General features: G+C 38.6%; 1 protein-coding gene across 2 annotated transcripts in view; it reads left to right on the forward strand.

The window, feature by feature from the left end:
- Positions 1 to 17936, forward strand: part of zfpm1 (zinc finger protein, FOG family member 1) — a 107671-nt gene that overhangs the window by 63460 nt on the left and 26275 nt on the right. The window lies entirely within an intron of this gene.

Here is a 17936-nt window from a genome sequence, read left to right on the forward strand (position 1 = left end):
TAAAAATCTTTGTCTTGTGAAACTGTGGGAGTTGTTTATTTAGTTTCAATGTCAGTTTTGCAATCAACACCCTCCAAGAGCTATTTTAGTGGTTTATTGTTAACCTGCTTTATATCTGTACTGAGATAGCTGTGGTTACTGGTTATGTGCAGATGTTTTGGCTGCATCATTTTTGAAAATGTTTATGATTCTTGACATAAGCCCCATTGGCTCTTCAGCGTTATCTGTTGTTTGATTTGCTGTTAGATATATTGAAGTTGGTAGCTCTATCTGTTTAATTGATCAGGCACCTGTTGCTTAATTGTGCTTTAACTTTTCATAAAATACTGCGCAGCTCAGTATTTGAGGTTTAAATTAGACTGCAGCGACCACAAGCCTTTATCTGATAGTATGGTGCCCACATCCCTCCTGCTTCTGTCATTATGGGGGTGCATCTATTTTTATTTACAAAAAGGGAAAAGTGTATGTATGAGACAATGCATTAGACTTTATGGGGCTGTATCCCTTTTCAATTAGGTTGCACGTGTGAGCATTTGTGATTCTGAAGGCTGTTATAGGATGAAGGAAAACATCTGGTGTCTGCCTTTGTCTTTGCGTGGACAGAACAGAAATGGCAGGATGGATGTTAGTTTGTCCCCTGACATCAGCTGTAATATACAGCTCAGGAAAGCTCTTCCACATCCGGGTCATTCCCTGGCACGTAGAAGACGAGCAGTTCCTGGCAAATAACTTGGCTCCTTGAACTGCAGATAAAATGCTCGGAACTTCCTGCAGGATTCCAGAATATGTGTTAACCCTTGCTCCCTTCGCCGGCCAGACTGAATTCATCTCACTTTGAAATCATCTGGCATAGAGGGCATCAGGCTCCAGAAGTAGATTCTCAAAAGGCCCTTTTTAAAGGGAAAGTAGATGTCCTCTTATGCTGCATTTCATGCAGATGCATAGCTACTGTACAGTGTTGGCCATGTACTCTACACATCTGGCTTTGAATTGACTTTCATGCTGCCTGAATCATATGGCGGGTCAAGAGACCCAGAATTATCTGTACAGATATATGTAATAAAATCATCCAATCAAACATGGTCCGGCTTCAGGATTTTGTGTCATTTTCTACTGCGGTTAAGGAGCAAATAGCAGAAAATGAAGCGAAAGAGAGAATTATAGACCAAGAAAAAAGTGTGATATAGAATTGCATGTAATATACAATAAAATAACAATTTAAAGCTATTTTTTTTCAAATGAAACTAGGATGTTAAGGTGTCTTTTTGAATTACAAATGAAGAAATTCTAGAGCTGAAGGAAGCCGCCCAGATTCGCCCTGTATGTTTTTCGTGTCAAGAGGCGTGTAATGGCGGGACGACTGTAGCTGACATCTTCAGCAGAAGGAGGGCTGCTGGGAGGGCTTTCTTCTCAGAGCATTCTGACACATAGCCCTGGGTATCAGCAGCCAGGCAAGTGTTAACATTACCACCCGCAGTTTGCCGGGATCCTTTCAAAACTATTTTCTTCTCTCTGTCACTCTCTTCCCACTAGATGATTGATAGGCCTGGCTGGTAATCTAGAGGAACATTTTTCACAGCCATCCCATTTGCTATCAGAAGCGCAGCTACATCAGTGATGTGAAGTACTTTCCGGGACAGGATATCATGATTACTCCTGTATCTCGGGATGTGTTCACTGCAGCAAGAACCACATCCTCCCTTGTTTCTTGGGATTTCAGTGAGTCCCCACTTCTATCTCTTTAATACCAGCCTTAACAACATTCCCATTTTACTCCCCCCACCTTGTAGTGGCAAAATCTCGCAAATAGCTCGGTCTTCTGTGTTGAGGACTCTTCATTATTAACAATAATAAAACATTTAAATTAAACAAAATATGATGGGAGGGGGAAGACTTTTTAAATACCTTTTTTTTGCCTGCTGGCAAGTCACCTTGGGCTTCAGATTCAGTGACTGTCACACCTGGCTACACGTGGTACTGTTTTTAAATTGACATTAGTACATGAAAGGGAATTCACAGGTTTTGTTTGACCTTTCTGCTTGGTATTGAATATTTAATGTTGGTATTAAAAATATAAGATGATGTAATGTAACATATCTCATTTTTTCAATTTCTCAATGCAGGTTTTCTGGACATTTTGTATATAGTACAGAGTACTTAACACAGGGTGACTTTCTGCTTGTAAGTTCTAAAAGAGAAAGTGCTTAAGGTCTTTTTTTCTCTCATTTTTACTTATACTGCTTCTATGTTCTCATGTCTGGGTCCCTACTGATTTTCTGATGCTTTCTTGTGCTTAGTCTCTGTCAATCTAGAATAAATTTGTAGCATAAACCATTTTCCAGGCTGAATGGCAGAAAATTACATTTTCTGTGACATTTTCTATATCTTTGTGACACAGGTGCCAACAAACCTTTCTTCAGTAATGGGTATCAGGGCCTTGTGCAACTCTATTTTCCTTCCCTACCGCACTTCCTTCCAACAGAGCAGCAGCAGCAGAGACCAGCGTGACTCGTGTAAGAGTATGTGCAGAAGGCAGAAGAGACAATAAGATTAACCTGTTTTTTGCCCTGTTTATTTTTGGGAGTAAAGCAACCAATTTTGCTAGCACTCATTCCTGAAGCATAGATTTGAATGGTTATGTTTGACATCAGAGCAATTTCGGCAGAGCTGTGTAGTGGATGAATGCTCCACAGCCAAAAACAACTTGAATACAGTATGTAAGTGAAGGAGGAGACGGACTCTTCTTGTGAACCATAAGGGTGAACAGATGTCAGATGTGGCCTAATGATTTAATCATGGCTGATTAAATTATTATATATTTGCTTTATATATAATTGTATATTCTGCCTGCCACCTTGATAAGGGTATCTGCTGAGCAAATAGATACAATTGTAGTTTTCAGTTATTAATTTGGTTATACACCTAGTTCTAGCAGGTACAAGCACTGAAATCCCACTGGGGAAAAATAATGCCATTTATTTCTCTGGAAGTTCTTTGTGATGTAAGACACCTGGCCAGTGAAGAAATTCTTCCTTCTTGAGAGCAGAATCATCGTACTAAAGTTAAGTGAGAACATGGAAAATTCCAGGAATTTTGTGTTTTATGGGGGAATGGGAATATCATTTCTGTCTGCCCTTTTCTTTTAACTCCTGGGGTTGTTTGATCAGATATTTACATGAAATAGATCTATTCAAACCATTGTAACTTAAACTGCGAATTTATACTAGTCTGCCTATACAGTAAAGGTTTTGTTCAGCAGTGAAATGTATGTTGTTAGCAAAGAAACAGGTAGGACAGTAGTTACAAATAATCTCAGGGCATTTATTGAATACACAGGACAAAACAATACACAGAAAAACCTCGATACCAGCGGAATGTACAGTACAGTGTTGAATGGTTTGAATGGGACAATTAGAGGACCAGCAGTGAGTGTTGCTAAAAAAAATCAATCGCCTGTGATGTAAAGAAGTATCTTGTTATTCTGTGTTGTGCTCATAATACATTTGCGGGTTCAGTTTTTTAGGTCCTTAATTTCCAATTCTGAAGTTGTGACAGAAGGATAAGGGAAGTAAGAAGTAAGACACACAAGGCCAATACCCGACCTGCCCTTTGTATCACTTCTCTCTGATTTTTCAAACATTTATGATTATCCATCAAATTCCATGCTATAGAGGTTTCATTATTTTTCGAGTAGTGTAGGTCCAACTGTATAGACAACTTTAATCTCAAACACTGCGGTATTTTCTGAAGAAATGGAAATAAAAGGGTGAAAAAGAAGGGGGCACCAATTTTTTAATTTCATGTCTACAGTATGCTTATACTTTGTCGTTATGTAAACACACATAACCACAAAAATACATAGTAAAACATAATCTGCCTAATACTTAAAGCACACTTGCATTAGAATGATAATTTTGTATTCTGGTTTTTCCAATTGCATGCTAAGAAAAAGGGTCAGGAGTCTAAAGGAGTAGGGCACAGTTTAATATCGGGGAATTTTTATTAACAGGCTAATATCATTCAAAGACAAGTATTTGAATATAACATGCAGTATATGTGGTTTCTTTTGAAGTAATATTAATGTACATGTGTTTTTTCAACAGATACAAAATTTGCATTTCGTGATTTTGTCAGCTATGACAATGGTTGTAATCTAACTGAATTCCACTTGTGCTCTGAATTTCATTCAGCCATATACAAATTATCTTGTTTTGCAGAAATAGTGTGAGCGTTGTTAATGAAGTAGAGATTTCATACACAGAAATTCTGTGTATTAAGGTTTGCACAGCCTTTGGACAGTTTTCTGTTTGTGCTCAGAGCATGAATGGCAGCTGGTTGTTTTGATGAAATAATACAGATTTCTGAAGACAAACCCTGTTCTCTCTGCAGTGCATGCCTGTGTTCCCTCAGTTCTGGTTCCACAAAGGATGGAAAATGCAAACAATCTGTTGATAAGGTAGTTTTAAAAGACTTACTTTTAAAGTGTATTCCATTACTCATTTATTAGTTCCACATCAATTACAGGTACTTTTACGAAATTATTTTTAAATAAGAAAATATCTTATTTAAATGTTCCATGCGTAGGCTGGATTGGAACTCTTAGTCTTAGAATCCTGTTAGAATCTTTAACACAATAAAATTTTTTGTAGGATTTGACAATCATTTCATCTTTGCAAGAAAAAAAAGCACAAGAGCAGTTTACCTTTTTCTTATCTTAGCCTGGCAAACTCAGATCTAGATTGCATGTTTTGGCCCATGCATTGCAGAGCTGTCTCCTCCAACTTTAACACCAATGAAAATGATGTTTGATGTTGCGACTGAATTTATCTTCTCTGTTCTGGGTCAGCGAACAAAGTATTCTTGTGCCTAACAGATACAGCAAGGTTGATGTCTTGGAAAACAGTGCGCAGCTGATTAGATCAGATGGATTTTCTTCTCGGTGACTTTTGACTTACAGTACCTCCAATCCTGCTCGTTCTTGTGGAATCGAGAGAAAATTGTGCTGGTTCTAGTGAAGTGTCTCTAAGCAGATCTTACCCCTGGAGCACTGCCATGGCAACTGTCCGTCCTGAGTGGACTGAGCAGGACACTTAACAAAGGTTATCAAGTTGTTACCTTCCATTGGCAGTGCAGGAAGCGCTCGACTTTGCTGCTGGCATCCTAGTATCATTTACCTTAACTTATCCTCCCACCTCACCCAGTATTCCCACCTAACCTCTCCCAGCTTGTTTCTTTTCTTCCTCCTGCTCCCATTTCCGGTCTCCATGCCTTTTTCCTCCTCGGGGTCCGGCCACTGCTACGAGAACGGGTTTTCGAAACTCATCATTGCCCCTGTCTTTTGGAGCCAGCGGCTTCGAGACGTCAAGCCAACGAGTGGCATCTTCATTATAAAGGAAGAACGTTGAGTGACGCTAGTAAAGCAAAGCAAAATCCCTTAAGGTGTTTGCAGAGCACTGAGTCCACATTCATCGTCTAAAGGGCAGACAATGGGATTGTTTAGAAAAATTAATGCCTCTTCTTCAAAATTGAAACATATTCCTTTTTCTACTTTCTTGTTTGGCTTTCCTTTTCTATCCCTTTAAAATATATTTTTTAAAAGGGGTGCAAATTTTCCATCTGTGAGATTCAACATACAGTCCCAGTCCACCTGTTCTCGAAGATCAGGCTTCAGTCCGTCACAGCCAGGCTGAAAAGCTTGATCCCACTGACACGACCCAGACTCATTTGTCATTAACAGCTGCAATTAACTAAAAAATGTTTTTAAAAATCAGAAATCCCTAGTGTACTGCCTCCATGCGAACAGAAATGTCAAGTTAATTATTGTTATCTTCATGGTAAACGGAAGATCCTGTTTTAAAGACACAAGGCATGCTTACACATTGGGCGTGATCGTATGCAGGCTTGACAGTCCAACTTGAACATAGTTCACAAAACTGCAGGAATTTTTTTTAGATTCTGAAGATATCGACAAGGGAGAACTGAAAATGTGCATGATGAAATAAATGACTTTTTATCAGAGTTGCCATATTGCAGTTTAACAACCCAGTTATGTCCTTGCTTAATTTAGTCAACCATGACAAAGAATTTATTTAAAACAATTGTCAGAAAAATTGTTTAGAAGGGCGAACATTTCTGTAAAACAAAATCTACAGAGAGATAAGTATGATACTGGGGTTCAGTACTGTTCATTGAATGGGTTGTTTTTCTTTCATGTAATGACAGGATTACCTATATATATACAAATAATAATTTCCTAATTATCTTGTCTGTATCCTTCAACTGACATTATTTCTAAGAAAGCATTGGACCTGAAAGAACTTGATTACTGCTCCATGATAATGTAATATGATAACAGAGAAAAAGGCTATTGTTTTGTCAGGTGTAGTGGTTAGCTATCTTTATAAATACGTAAAAGAAATATGGTTGATTTCATTACATGTTAGGACATTGGGAAGTGTTAAGTGTGAGTACTGAGTGGTTAGGTTCAGGAACTTCAGAGAGAGGTCACATTGTTTCTGATACCTGAGGGCGAACAGCTCTTGCTGCTGTATATTTTACTTTTATATCACAAAAACACTTCATATTAAATTAAAGAAATTCCCAAATTTATAAATACGATATTTTTGAGCCATAGTTGTAATTAAGCAACAGTGGGGACTTTAAGCACATACAGTATACTTTAACCACTTAAACTTAAAATGCATTATAACTCAAAAACCAACTCAGAACCAAAGGATTTTTATATTTATAACCATTGACGTTTTAACAAATGGGTGTTCAGATCTTGTGCAATCATGGAACAGGAAGTTTACACCCACAAAGATTTGAAATGCATAACATACTGTACAATTATATAGGAATCAACTTACATTGGATTTACACTTCAAACTAATAATATGGTCACTCTTCCCATTTGAATAGAATGTGTATTCCTTAACAACACCTTGTCAAAAGTACTAGAATCCAGAACAATAAGAAAAATCAATGATGTCATTACCAAAGCTTACCAAAATAAGATAGAGGGGTTTTAACATAATTGCTCCAGATGCTCCTGTTGTCCATTGTTGTCCACTATTAATGCTCTGTGGCAGTGGTGATGCACATAAAGGTGTCCATGGGCTGACAAAAGTGTGTCAGCCAACATCTGGAAATGCTGCAGTCTGTGACTTCTGCAACTATTCAACACTATTAAATGGAGAAATAATATATGTAACACACCAAAGCACTCTAAAACAATTAAATAAAACACAATTGCAAATTGCAAAACACAATTTTACCACAGTTCTATTGTTTATAAAAAATACCAAATGTACAATGATATTTTCAGTGATTCTCAATGAAATTCTAACGTGCAAAGCACAGGCTTAAAGCATTGCACCTTTCTGCCTTTGTCAGTGGGATTGTATTTTAAAATTCAAACTCTGTTACAGTACACCCATGTGATAGCAGTTTCTACATCTGGGCTGCTAGCTCACCACAGGTCGTTGGATTGTGAAGCCTGTGCTCTGTAGAATCATTTAAAAAGAGCCAATTGATGCTGTCACTTTGTTTCCCATGTTTTTCAGTGCAGTGAAGTTGAAGTGAAGCTGAACTTTAAGTTGTGAGTGTCTGACGACATTTGTGTTGTTGAAGTGGACTAAAACCTGATATACTGTAGATGTGTAGATATGCCGGGTCCTGTCCAAAACCAAACACCTGTTGGCCTTTCAGAAACTCGTTTTTCTTAACACTATACACAGCTTCCATTTTTCTCCTCTTTCATTAAAGCACATTATTGCTGCTTTCACCTCTTATTTTGACTGTTTTTCTGAGATATGTATTTCTCCCTAAATTCTTGAGTAGAATTTGCGGCAGGGATCAGGAAACAAGGCTCCTTTCCTGGGCTCCATTAAAAAGAGAAGGTGGTAAATTAAAAAAAGTCGAATTGCTGAGTCCCATGATATGTGGAATTTGTCATTCGGCTAAGGTGAAACCCCACCTATTAGCAAGGGTCGAGGTGCGCACAGATAAAGATTTTCTGTTGTACTGTGTCAAAAAATCAATAGCTCGGGAGTGATCTTCTCATTTGATATCAACAATGGTCTTTTTAAAAATCAATTAGCGGAGATAGAGGGAGGGGAGGGGGAGTGGGCAAGGGGATGCCAAGGATTGTATAACAGGGAGCTTAATTCATGAGTCTGTAGTCAGGCATCTCCCAGAGTGCGAGATCTGAAGACAGAAGAGATCTATTTTACATAGAACCGCTGGTGGAAAAACTCGAGCTGCACTGCTTCGTTTGCATGTAATACAACTGGGATAATAAAAAAACTCTTTGCATGACTGAAGCGATCAGTGCAGTTTCATTATTGCGTATTGCTCAATAAGCATAACAGTTGCTCAATTATGCAATGTTGTTCCCCAATATGTAGTTCTATCAGGATGCTTTATTTTGGTATGGTATGTGTGCTTCAGGGGGCTTCTGTTTTTTTAGTTTCATTTATAATGACACCTAGTGGCTGGGTGAGGTAATAATGATGGAAACTTTCAAAGTCAGGGTCACAGGAGTGGAAAATCAATAAGTTGTTTACAGTTATTAAAATGGTTTTTAGCCTCTTGTGGGAAATGCTCGAGACGGATTTCACAAAGGAGAATTGCCTGGGTCAAGCTTGACTAACAGGAATTAAAATAGAAATTTAAACTATAGGTTTTTGAAGATTTTTTGCTTATATTAGCCTTTTCAATATGACTGATTCTGAACTATAAGTGCATTAGATCAGTTTGTTGAGATTATTATTTCTTTTTGCGTGTTAAATGTTCTTTTTTCCTCCGTATTTTTTTAATTTTAAAATGCAAATATTTTACATTTTCTAAAATACATACTATGCCCCATTGTTTCCAAAACATTTCCACTGGAGAGTCATTTTAAATTTGAGGTACCATTGTCACAGATCATCAGCTTTTAGCATCATTGTCATTGAAGTCTATACAGGATAGAGGAAGGTTATTCAGCTCCTGGTTTTTAGAAATGCAAAACTTGACATCAAGGAAGCAAAGTTTGTCTTCGATCTTCTGTTTGTTTTTTTGATTGCACATACTGTACAGGAAAGCTTTGTTTGTTTTGCTAATACAAGATGGCTGGAGGCTAAAGTCTAAACACTATTGATAGATCTCAAGTTTCAAATGAGCGGCATGTTTTGATTCAGATATCCGTTCTTGTGTACAGTGGTCCAATCTTCTGTTTTCTAAGTGGGTTTGATTTTAAGACTGCATTAATCTTTACAGCTAATAAACCTCATTGTAGTCTGCTCCATGGATTGTATCAGAATAATGCAATTTAATTTAAAGGTTTTAGAAAAGAGCTCGCACAAATCAGTTTTGGAAAGTTTAAAGCTTAAATGAACGCTGCTCCAGAAATTGGATTTTGTGTTGTTTTTTTACAAGGAGACTCACCAGATTTTTTCAGTGTCTCCCTGTGCCCCGTTTGATCGGAAACAGTTGGAAGTTGTGAATGAATGACAATGTACAAATCACCCTTTAAGCATCCATCGCTGGAGATGTCTCATGGTCCGTCTTGTGCGTGTCCCCTGCTTCGGTGCAGACTTTGGTTGGGATTTGCTTTATGCTTCAGGATGCAAAGCATGATTCAGTATTTCCTTCCAGGGCTTAAAGGAAAAAAGGTTTTATTTTTAAGTGGATTACACATTTTTCTTTATTTTAATACATTTCTTTCAGATCAGGACTTAAGAATGCTCACTCAAAATCTGCAGGCTGGCAAAATGTTTGAGTAGGTACTGCCTTTAGCAGCAGTGCAGTGGCAGTGCTGCTTGTGATAAGGATTTGTGGATGTATTTTCAAAATTACTGCATGAACCTCACGTGGCCTGATGAGCTTAGCAGCAGGTAAAGCAAAATATCCATGTGTCAGATGAATTTGTATTCAATTTATTTGATTTCAGCTTTTTTTCTGTTATAAATAGGGGTGGCATAAGCTGTAGGGTTGAGTGTCTGCAGGAGACACCCTTGAGTGAGATGTATTGCCCCTAGTCTAACAGGACCAGCACTGCTGGAGGTAATCCCTGCAATGGCCTGGTGTCCCATCCCTGGTGGGGGGGTCTCTAGTGCACTTAACTCTGCAGAAAGCAGGAAGAGCTCTGGCTCAGTGAGCTGCAGTGGCTCTGGTCTGGATTTTACCTGTTTGTCAAAAATAGACACTGGCTGTTGGACTGGTTTGTCTGCACTCTGTTTAAACTCTTTCTCTTCCTTGAGACACCTAACCCTCTTCAGGGCTAGTTTGTGCTGAACACCTTGAATTCATCTTTTTTCTTCAGAGATGATGTTAACGTTTAAATGCATGGAAGTACAAGTATGTTTCAGTCTCAATGCCTGCTTTCAGATTCTTTTTTTTGTTCTGACTTTCAGCATTTTACATAGTTCAATAAAAGGTTCAACCAGTTAAATTGAGGCTGTGGCTGCCCTACATACAAGTCTGCATCACAAAGCTCTCTACGTATAGGCTGAGACCTGACTGTATACAGAGAGGGGTGACATTGTATACTAGCAGCTGCACTAAATGACAGATCAGGGGCAGACGTGAGAAGTCCCTTCATCTAGAGTGGAATTCAAGTAATACCTATTACGAATGGCATTCTTTAATCACCAAGGAGTGTAGGACCTTGGTTTTATGCAGAATCTAGCAATGTGGGTTTTAAGTGCCACATTCCTGTTCAGTTAGGATCCGATTAAGACCTGGGAACCAGTCGGTTTGACTTTTTTATCCAGTTAATTAGTTTGATTATGTCATTGAAGTCTAGGATCGACTGAAAAGTAGGAACAAATGTGTCACTCCAGAACTGGAGTAGCCTACTCCTAGTTTCATGAAGGCACTGCATCAGCACAGCTGCCCCGGTCACTGTTCTCAGACACTCGGTCCAGAGGAAAGAGCTCCTCCCTTTGCTCCACCACCTCCATTCACAGTAGCATCCTAATATTCCGTCAGAGCTCTCTCACCCCTGTCCTGAGCAGGCACAGCCTTGGTTACCTGCTAAGATCAGACGAGATGCAAATTGTCCATATCTCTTTAGTCCCATGATAGACTAGTGTCCTGTACAGGAGGGGAGTCATTGGCTTTCACATCCTGCCTTGCGCCCAAGGCTTCTGGGATAGGCTCTTACTTGCTGCAGCTCTCATGAGGATAAGCAGCTTCCTGATAATGGATGTATAGTACTATTAACCCTTCAGAGAAAAGGTCTTTGTAGATGTGGTTGAAAGAAATATTCCCTGATGCCATTTTGAATGAAACCCAGACTCAAAGAACTAAAACCTGCCTTGATTTTCTACACAAACTGGCAAAAAGGAGGACAGCACTGCCTTTTTTTTTCTTGATCCTACTTAATCTCCTCGGCTGGTAATTACATTAGTCATTCCATTAATGATAGAGAGATTACTTTATTGTCTTAAGTTGTAAAATCGACAGCTGCTGAGTAACTAGACCCCAAATGATTCATCGCTGCAATGCTATTGATAAGGGTGCTGGGCATTGTTACTTTCCATGGAGGGAAAGGAAAATTATAAGAGATTATAAATGTTACAGGGCAAGCGGCTGATAAAAAAACACTCTACACAATTTACAACACTGAAATGAAGCTGGTCTTTAAACTCCTTTTTTAATTTGGCAACTATTAACAGAGCCCACTATCATATTCGAGATGTGATTACTGCAACAGGTTACATTGAAGGCAACTGGATTGCTTCAGGTAGTCAAGCTGCATTTGATGGATTTAGTCTGTGTGATGGGAGCTTCAGATTTGGGTTTAGGAATGTTTGTTTAAAAAACAGTACTTTTAGGGCTTGTCATTAACGTGAAGGATAATAGTTTCAAGTTTGAAAGGCAAGCTGAAATAGTGTTTCGTTTCTTTGGCCATGTGCTGACAATGAACAGGTGCTGTATAAATAACTGCACCCAGAGATACAGAAACCAGTTATCCATGCTGTTTTAAAACCCATGAATATGAACTTCCAAAGGCTGTTTTTGAGACACTGCCCTCAGATCTGTGGGTCTGTTTCTTGTCTTGCTATCTTAAAATCATTACAAAGTTGGCTTATCATCGTTACTCCTGTCTCATTTGGTGCACTCAAAAGAAACATTTGTTACAAAATAGCCTCTATCTGTCCTCTTGGAAAGTTAGGGATTTATGATTACAGCTAATATGTTATCTCCAGTGTGGTGTCTTGACTCCCCTCAAGAAGACCTGACTAAGAACTGCAACTGAAAATGGCTGAAAAAAAATTGCTGGTCAAACCTAAGGCCTGTTTGATGGCCTGCCTGCAGTCTTTAGTCTTCACTTAGCTCTGTCCTGGGGACCGTCCTATCCTCTTAAGTTACCCGTCCTTTGTGGTGAGTACCAGCCAAATCTGAATAAGAAACCAAAGACCAATCCAGGTGCTAAAGGCCAAATACAATGAAGAGAGAACAGGGCTATAAATTATTTGGGACCTACAAATAGATTGGGCAGGCATTCAAAGGAACAGCACCTTGATTTCATCCTTCAAGGCAATTAACTGGATGAATAAGCATTCTGTTCATATTCTTTATTTGATGTAGCACCTGTATCATGGCACATCAGGGGAACTGGTGACCTCTTGGAAAATGTTTACACAGAAAATGTAGCCCTTGTGGGATTAAGAACATGGCTTCTCCTTTAATTTCATTTCAAGGCAACAGAAATTGGTATGCAACTCCAGTCACTGGGAGCCAAATCCAGCCAGCGTTTTAGGTCTCCTTCGATGATCAGCAGCTCAAGTCCTTTGAAAAGTGTTAAACCAGTTCCGTTAACCAAATGATGAGATGAACTTTGCTGTTAATAATGAAAACCTGCAGGAACTCTCCAGGACTGACGTTCGGCACCACTGACTAGAAGCATGGATGATCCTTTTCACATAATCTGCAGTGCAGCTTCCTACAGTATGTTCATTTGTTTTATAATCTCATCATGAATCCCTAACTGTGCTCATCCAGTTCTCCTGTGCTCCCTTGCTGGAATCAGAGAAGTTAAGAAAAGTGTGCTGTGTGTGTTTTGGGCAGGGGGAGTTTATATGCACAGTATGTATTTGGAAAATAGACCAGACTGTTGTTTTGGGCTGATGAATCATATATCCAGATGTACAGTCATCCCCCCCCCCCGTTTTCTAGCTTATCAAACACAAATACACTGATACTTTGCACAACTTGGTTAATAATCGTGGAGACAGAAATAATTCCAGTGATCCCAGATCATGTGACCAAAGAGAACCAATGTCCTGAGTTTGTTAGTGTGGGGAGTTAGATGGTGAGATTAGATAAAAGAATTGTATTAGTATGTGGTGGTGATACAGAGCCCCCGATGGAGTGATGGAGGCAGTGAACTTTGTTCCCTCTGATAATGAATTGTACTTTTCAAAACCATTAGCAAAGAAAAAAAGGTGTCTTTCCTTTCCATATCCTTCTTTGAAAACAGGAACTTCACTGAAGGCGACACATAATATCACCGAAGGCCTCCTTTTTCTTCTTTTGGAAAGAGCCTGGTTAACATCAGTGCAGGAAACAAAAGTTCACCCCAGCTTGCTTAGTTTAAATGTTGTGACAAAATGTCCATTTTATTGTTAGATGTTTGATCTAGAAATGGTAGGTGGGTTTGTTTTCATTTCCTCAGATATGTGTCATTGCTGTCAAGAAAAGGTCAGAATGTATGGTGGTTCCTAATTTACCGGTTGATTTCTAGTAGCAACATATACACAATCTTGACGACTGCGGTTGATACAATATTTTTGCCATTTTTGTCAAATATTAATGTATAATCTGGATCATAACCTTTGTGATCTTAGCACACGGTGTGTTTGTGCTCATGTCGATGTTGGCATTCATTTCTTGAGCCCACCTGAAAAGGGGCACTCCCTCTGTTTAGATTAGTAGAATGAGCTAACGGCTGATTAAAGTTAGCAGTTACAGTTTCACATTTTTCACGTATCTTTTATCCTCTTCTCATTCATTTGGAATGGTGCTTATCAGCTGACTTTTGATAGACCCACTCCTCCGTCAGTGAGAGAATCTGCATTCCACCATAAAAAGTCCTGAGTAGATTAGCAGCCCCACTTGGCCATCGAAGCCCCCAGTCCTGTACATGTCCTTCTTAATAGCGTAGTGTCTGGGCTCCTCTGTCCAGCTATACTGTTACAACTGAAATGAAATAAGAGACCTAAAAAGTTTTGCATTGTTTTAAATGTCAGTATCCCACTGCTGTGTTAAGCAGAATGACCTTTTTTATTCAGGAACATACGGGAGTTGCACTGAGTTCAGTCATGAATACAAGGTTAACCCAGATGTGGTCAAAATGTGTTGAGTAATTTTAAATGGTACATTTTTGGTTGCTATGAAATATAGTGTTATATGTTTCCAAGGAAGATGTAATGGGGAGATGCAATTCAGCATGAGTTGTATGGAAAATGATCGAGCTGTATAACATAAACAGCAACAAATGAGAACTGTATTATTCTCACTGTATTATTCAACAATCTGACTACTTAACCCTCACTACAATCAAAAGAGATTCTTTCTGTCTGAAGGGAAATAGGCATCACATGATCACATCATGTACTTATCCAACATTGGGCCGTAAGCAAAAAGTAATGTTACAGCCTTTTTCCAAAACTAACTGGGTTTAATAAAACATGGTTTAATACTGACTATTCATACCTTCACTGAGGTTTATAAGAACCCTCCCTTACCTTACTTTTAACTTTGAACTTTTTTGTTCATCTGCAAATCATGTAAAACCAAATGAAAGAAGAAAATGTGGCATATTCATGCCTGAAACTCTCTTTTGCCCTTTAAGTGTTGTGCTGGTTGTTTCTTGGAATGGGATATGTGCTTACATTACGTTTATGCTATTTAGGTTTAAGAACTGGCTCATGTAGTTCTGTTCCTCTTTTGGATCTGGAAATGCATGAATCAAGCCGCAGAGTATCTTTTGTGAGCTCATCTCCAAAAGATCATCTTGAACTAAAGGGAATGATGGTGGTATACACCCTTAGGCTGATTAATGGTCACCTTCCAGATGCACAAAACCACTGCATAAAATGCAGCTGTTCCTGGATGTAATATTCCTCTTGGATGAATCAGTTTCAGTAGCTTTTCTATAAAATAAAGAACAATTCCACACCAGTTCATCAATGTGAAGAACATTTTTTTTTGTAATTTGTTTTACAGATGAACATTACAGAGAATTGCAGTGGCCCATTGCAAAGGAATTGACATTCAGATGGAAATAAGTAAATAACCATTGCTTGTGTCTAGAGCACATTTGCTTGATAGTCTTGGTCAAAATGGTGGCATGTCATAATACTGGACTCCTTGAAACTGGAAGCCATATATTTGTTAAAAGAAATTCCATTGTTTCATTAGATATTTTTTGCAGTGGTTCCTAGTAGATCCGTGCCATTTCTTAGCAAAGAGAATGGTTTGAATTTGAAAGACTAAAAAGGGAAAGGTATACGTTATATCTGTCTTGGGGCACAGCGTACAGTTTTTAACCTGAGATTCTGTTCTGCCTTCCCTCTCTTTCTTTGTCTCTCAGAGTTGGCTGGGAAAGTCCGTTTATCTGAGGCTGCCTTGTTTTTCTCTGTTGGGGATTGATACACTGAAGATAGATGAGTGTTTTGACATGGAGAGTGCTAGACAAACAGCCTTATCTGCACACTTCTTTATCCTGACCCCCTGAACAAGATGCTGAAAACCACAGTCTTTTTTAGGGTGGAGGTGGTGTGTGTGTGTGTGTGGGGGGGGGGATTCTGAATCTTCTGCAGACAAAAGAAAAGGGAGTGCTTTTCATTTCGCTTATAAATATATTGTCCCTCTCAAGACTCGTCATGAACAACATAACGGGATTCTGGGAAATTTGATTGTAAGAACTTTCTGGCCATGCTCTGATACGCAAATTGCAAGTTTGTTTTACAAACATTTTTCAGTGGCAGCAAATGATTGAGACCTAGAAAAAGTTTGCGTAACTTCTTATCCAAATAATTTGTTCTGTTATTTTATAAGTAATTAAAAATATCAAATGTGGACTCTGCTCTAGATGAGGAAATAAGAACATAAACTTAAGATTGGCCAGATGGCCTCTTTTCTTATCGTGCCTGTCTGGCTGCTAGCAGCGAACTGATCTTATCCAGCTGTTCCTTGAAGGAAGTCAAGGTACCAGCTTCAACAGCATGACTGTGCGGCTTGTCCCAGACACCGACAGTCCTTTGTGCTTGCTGTTTTCAGATTTGCAAGCACTTCCCAATAGTTAGTTAGTGCTCGAGTTGTCTGGTTTGTGTTTCATAGCAGATCTTGAAGAATTTCATTGAGTGGGATGAGAATTTCATCAATACCTCTGAGGATTTCGAACAATTGAATCAGGTTCTTCACAATCCAACCTAAAGAGATTATATTTTTAGCTGGAGATTTGAACTTGGAGGTGTAAGACATTACTTTAAACTGTGGAATAAACCTAGTGAATCTTGTTTGGATTAATTCCAGAAGAACAGTATGTATTATGGCAACGTAGGAACCACAAATTGTACAAATTATTCTAAATGAGATTTCATGAAATCATTCTGTTCTTACAGTATAAAGTGTCTTGGAATTAACTGTTGTTAACTGCACAAAGAGTCTTTAATAACTTAATGAGTGTTGTTGGATCCCATATTTGTTGTGTATAAAGACTGAACATAAATAAGAGTTGTGTTACTGGTCTGTAAATAATACCATTTTACACAACTGGTAAGATACCATCACACCCTAGAGATTTGTTTTACATTCTTCTAAGACCTGCAGCACTTCTGCCTGTTCTATGCTGATATTATTCATTACAGAGTTCTGTCTGTCTTTAACCTGCGCTATTTTGTATTGTTATTATCTCCTGTGAGACTTGTCCTAAACAATCCAAAACCATTCATCTGCTGTTGTAGTACTGAAAATAACTGCTATCGCTTTAGTCTCCATTGCCATGTTTGTTTATATCACTCTCCCAGAATCTTTCTGATAACTTTTTTGACCTGTGCTTGTGTTTCTGTGATCTTCAGCTCCACCTTGTTCTTCTCCACTTGCTCCATAAAGTGGTTCCTCTTATAATGTAGTAATGGATTTAGTCAACCTTTGCCAATTCCTTCTGGGATGGACTTGTCCTTTAAAGTGCTGCCATTGATTCGCTGTTGATTCTATACTCAGTCTTATCATTTTTGATTACATTCGTATTTAATCGCCTCTTAGAAACAGAAGAGGAGAGGTTAATGCATTATTTTGTCTTTGAATTATAATAATCTGGGAATTCACACCTTGACCTAGCTGTTAAACAGGGTTTATGACAAAGACACAAAACTATCCTGCTAATGTCCATACTAAAAAAAGAGAAAACGTCTTTGCTGCAACACTGTGTGGCTCTCCTTTGTGATTCAGATCGAGCAGATCAGTTTGCACTTGCACTTTTCCCCCCTGAGTTTAGGGAGTCTGTCATTATTTTAGTAAATATGTTCAAATCAAGTGTCTCTCTTGACTGACTTACTGAGGCATCATTACATTTTATTCAGACACCGGCATTCGTTGACATATTTCCTGCTTAATCTCTTGTAGAAATAATCAAAAGTTGTACTCTTTTGTTTTCTTTACTATAGAAAACCAAGATGCCCTGGTTTCAGCACAGTGGTCACTTAAAAACCAAACCCCCTCTAGTGGCATGGAGTGAATTTTGCAGACTGGTGGTGGTCAGTTTCAAAGTGCTGTGGAAAAGCTTTCAGAAACATTTTCTTTAGTGTCGTTTGCTTAACAATTCTAAGTGTTTCACTGGAGACTTGCCACTGCGAGAGTCAGTATTGCCGTTGAACAATTTCAACAGAGGAAACCCTTTACTTTTTAGTAACCCCTGGTTATCACAGTAACGATCATCC

The sequence above is a fragment of the Lepisosteus oculatus genome, chromosome 20, assembly GCF_040954835.1.
Source record: "Lepisosteus oculatus isolate fLepOcu1 chromosome 20, fLepOcu1.hap2, whole genome shotgun sequence".
Taxonomy (NCBI): domain Eukaryota; kingdom Metazoa; phylum Chordata; class Actinopteri; order Semionotiformes; family Lepisosteidae; genus Lepisosteus; species Lepisosteus oculatus.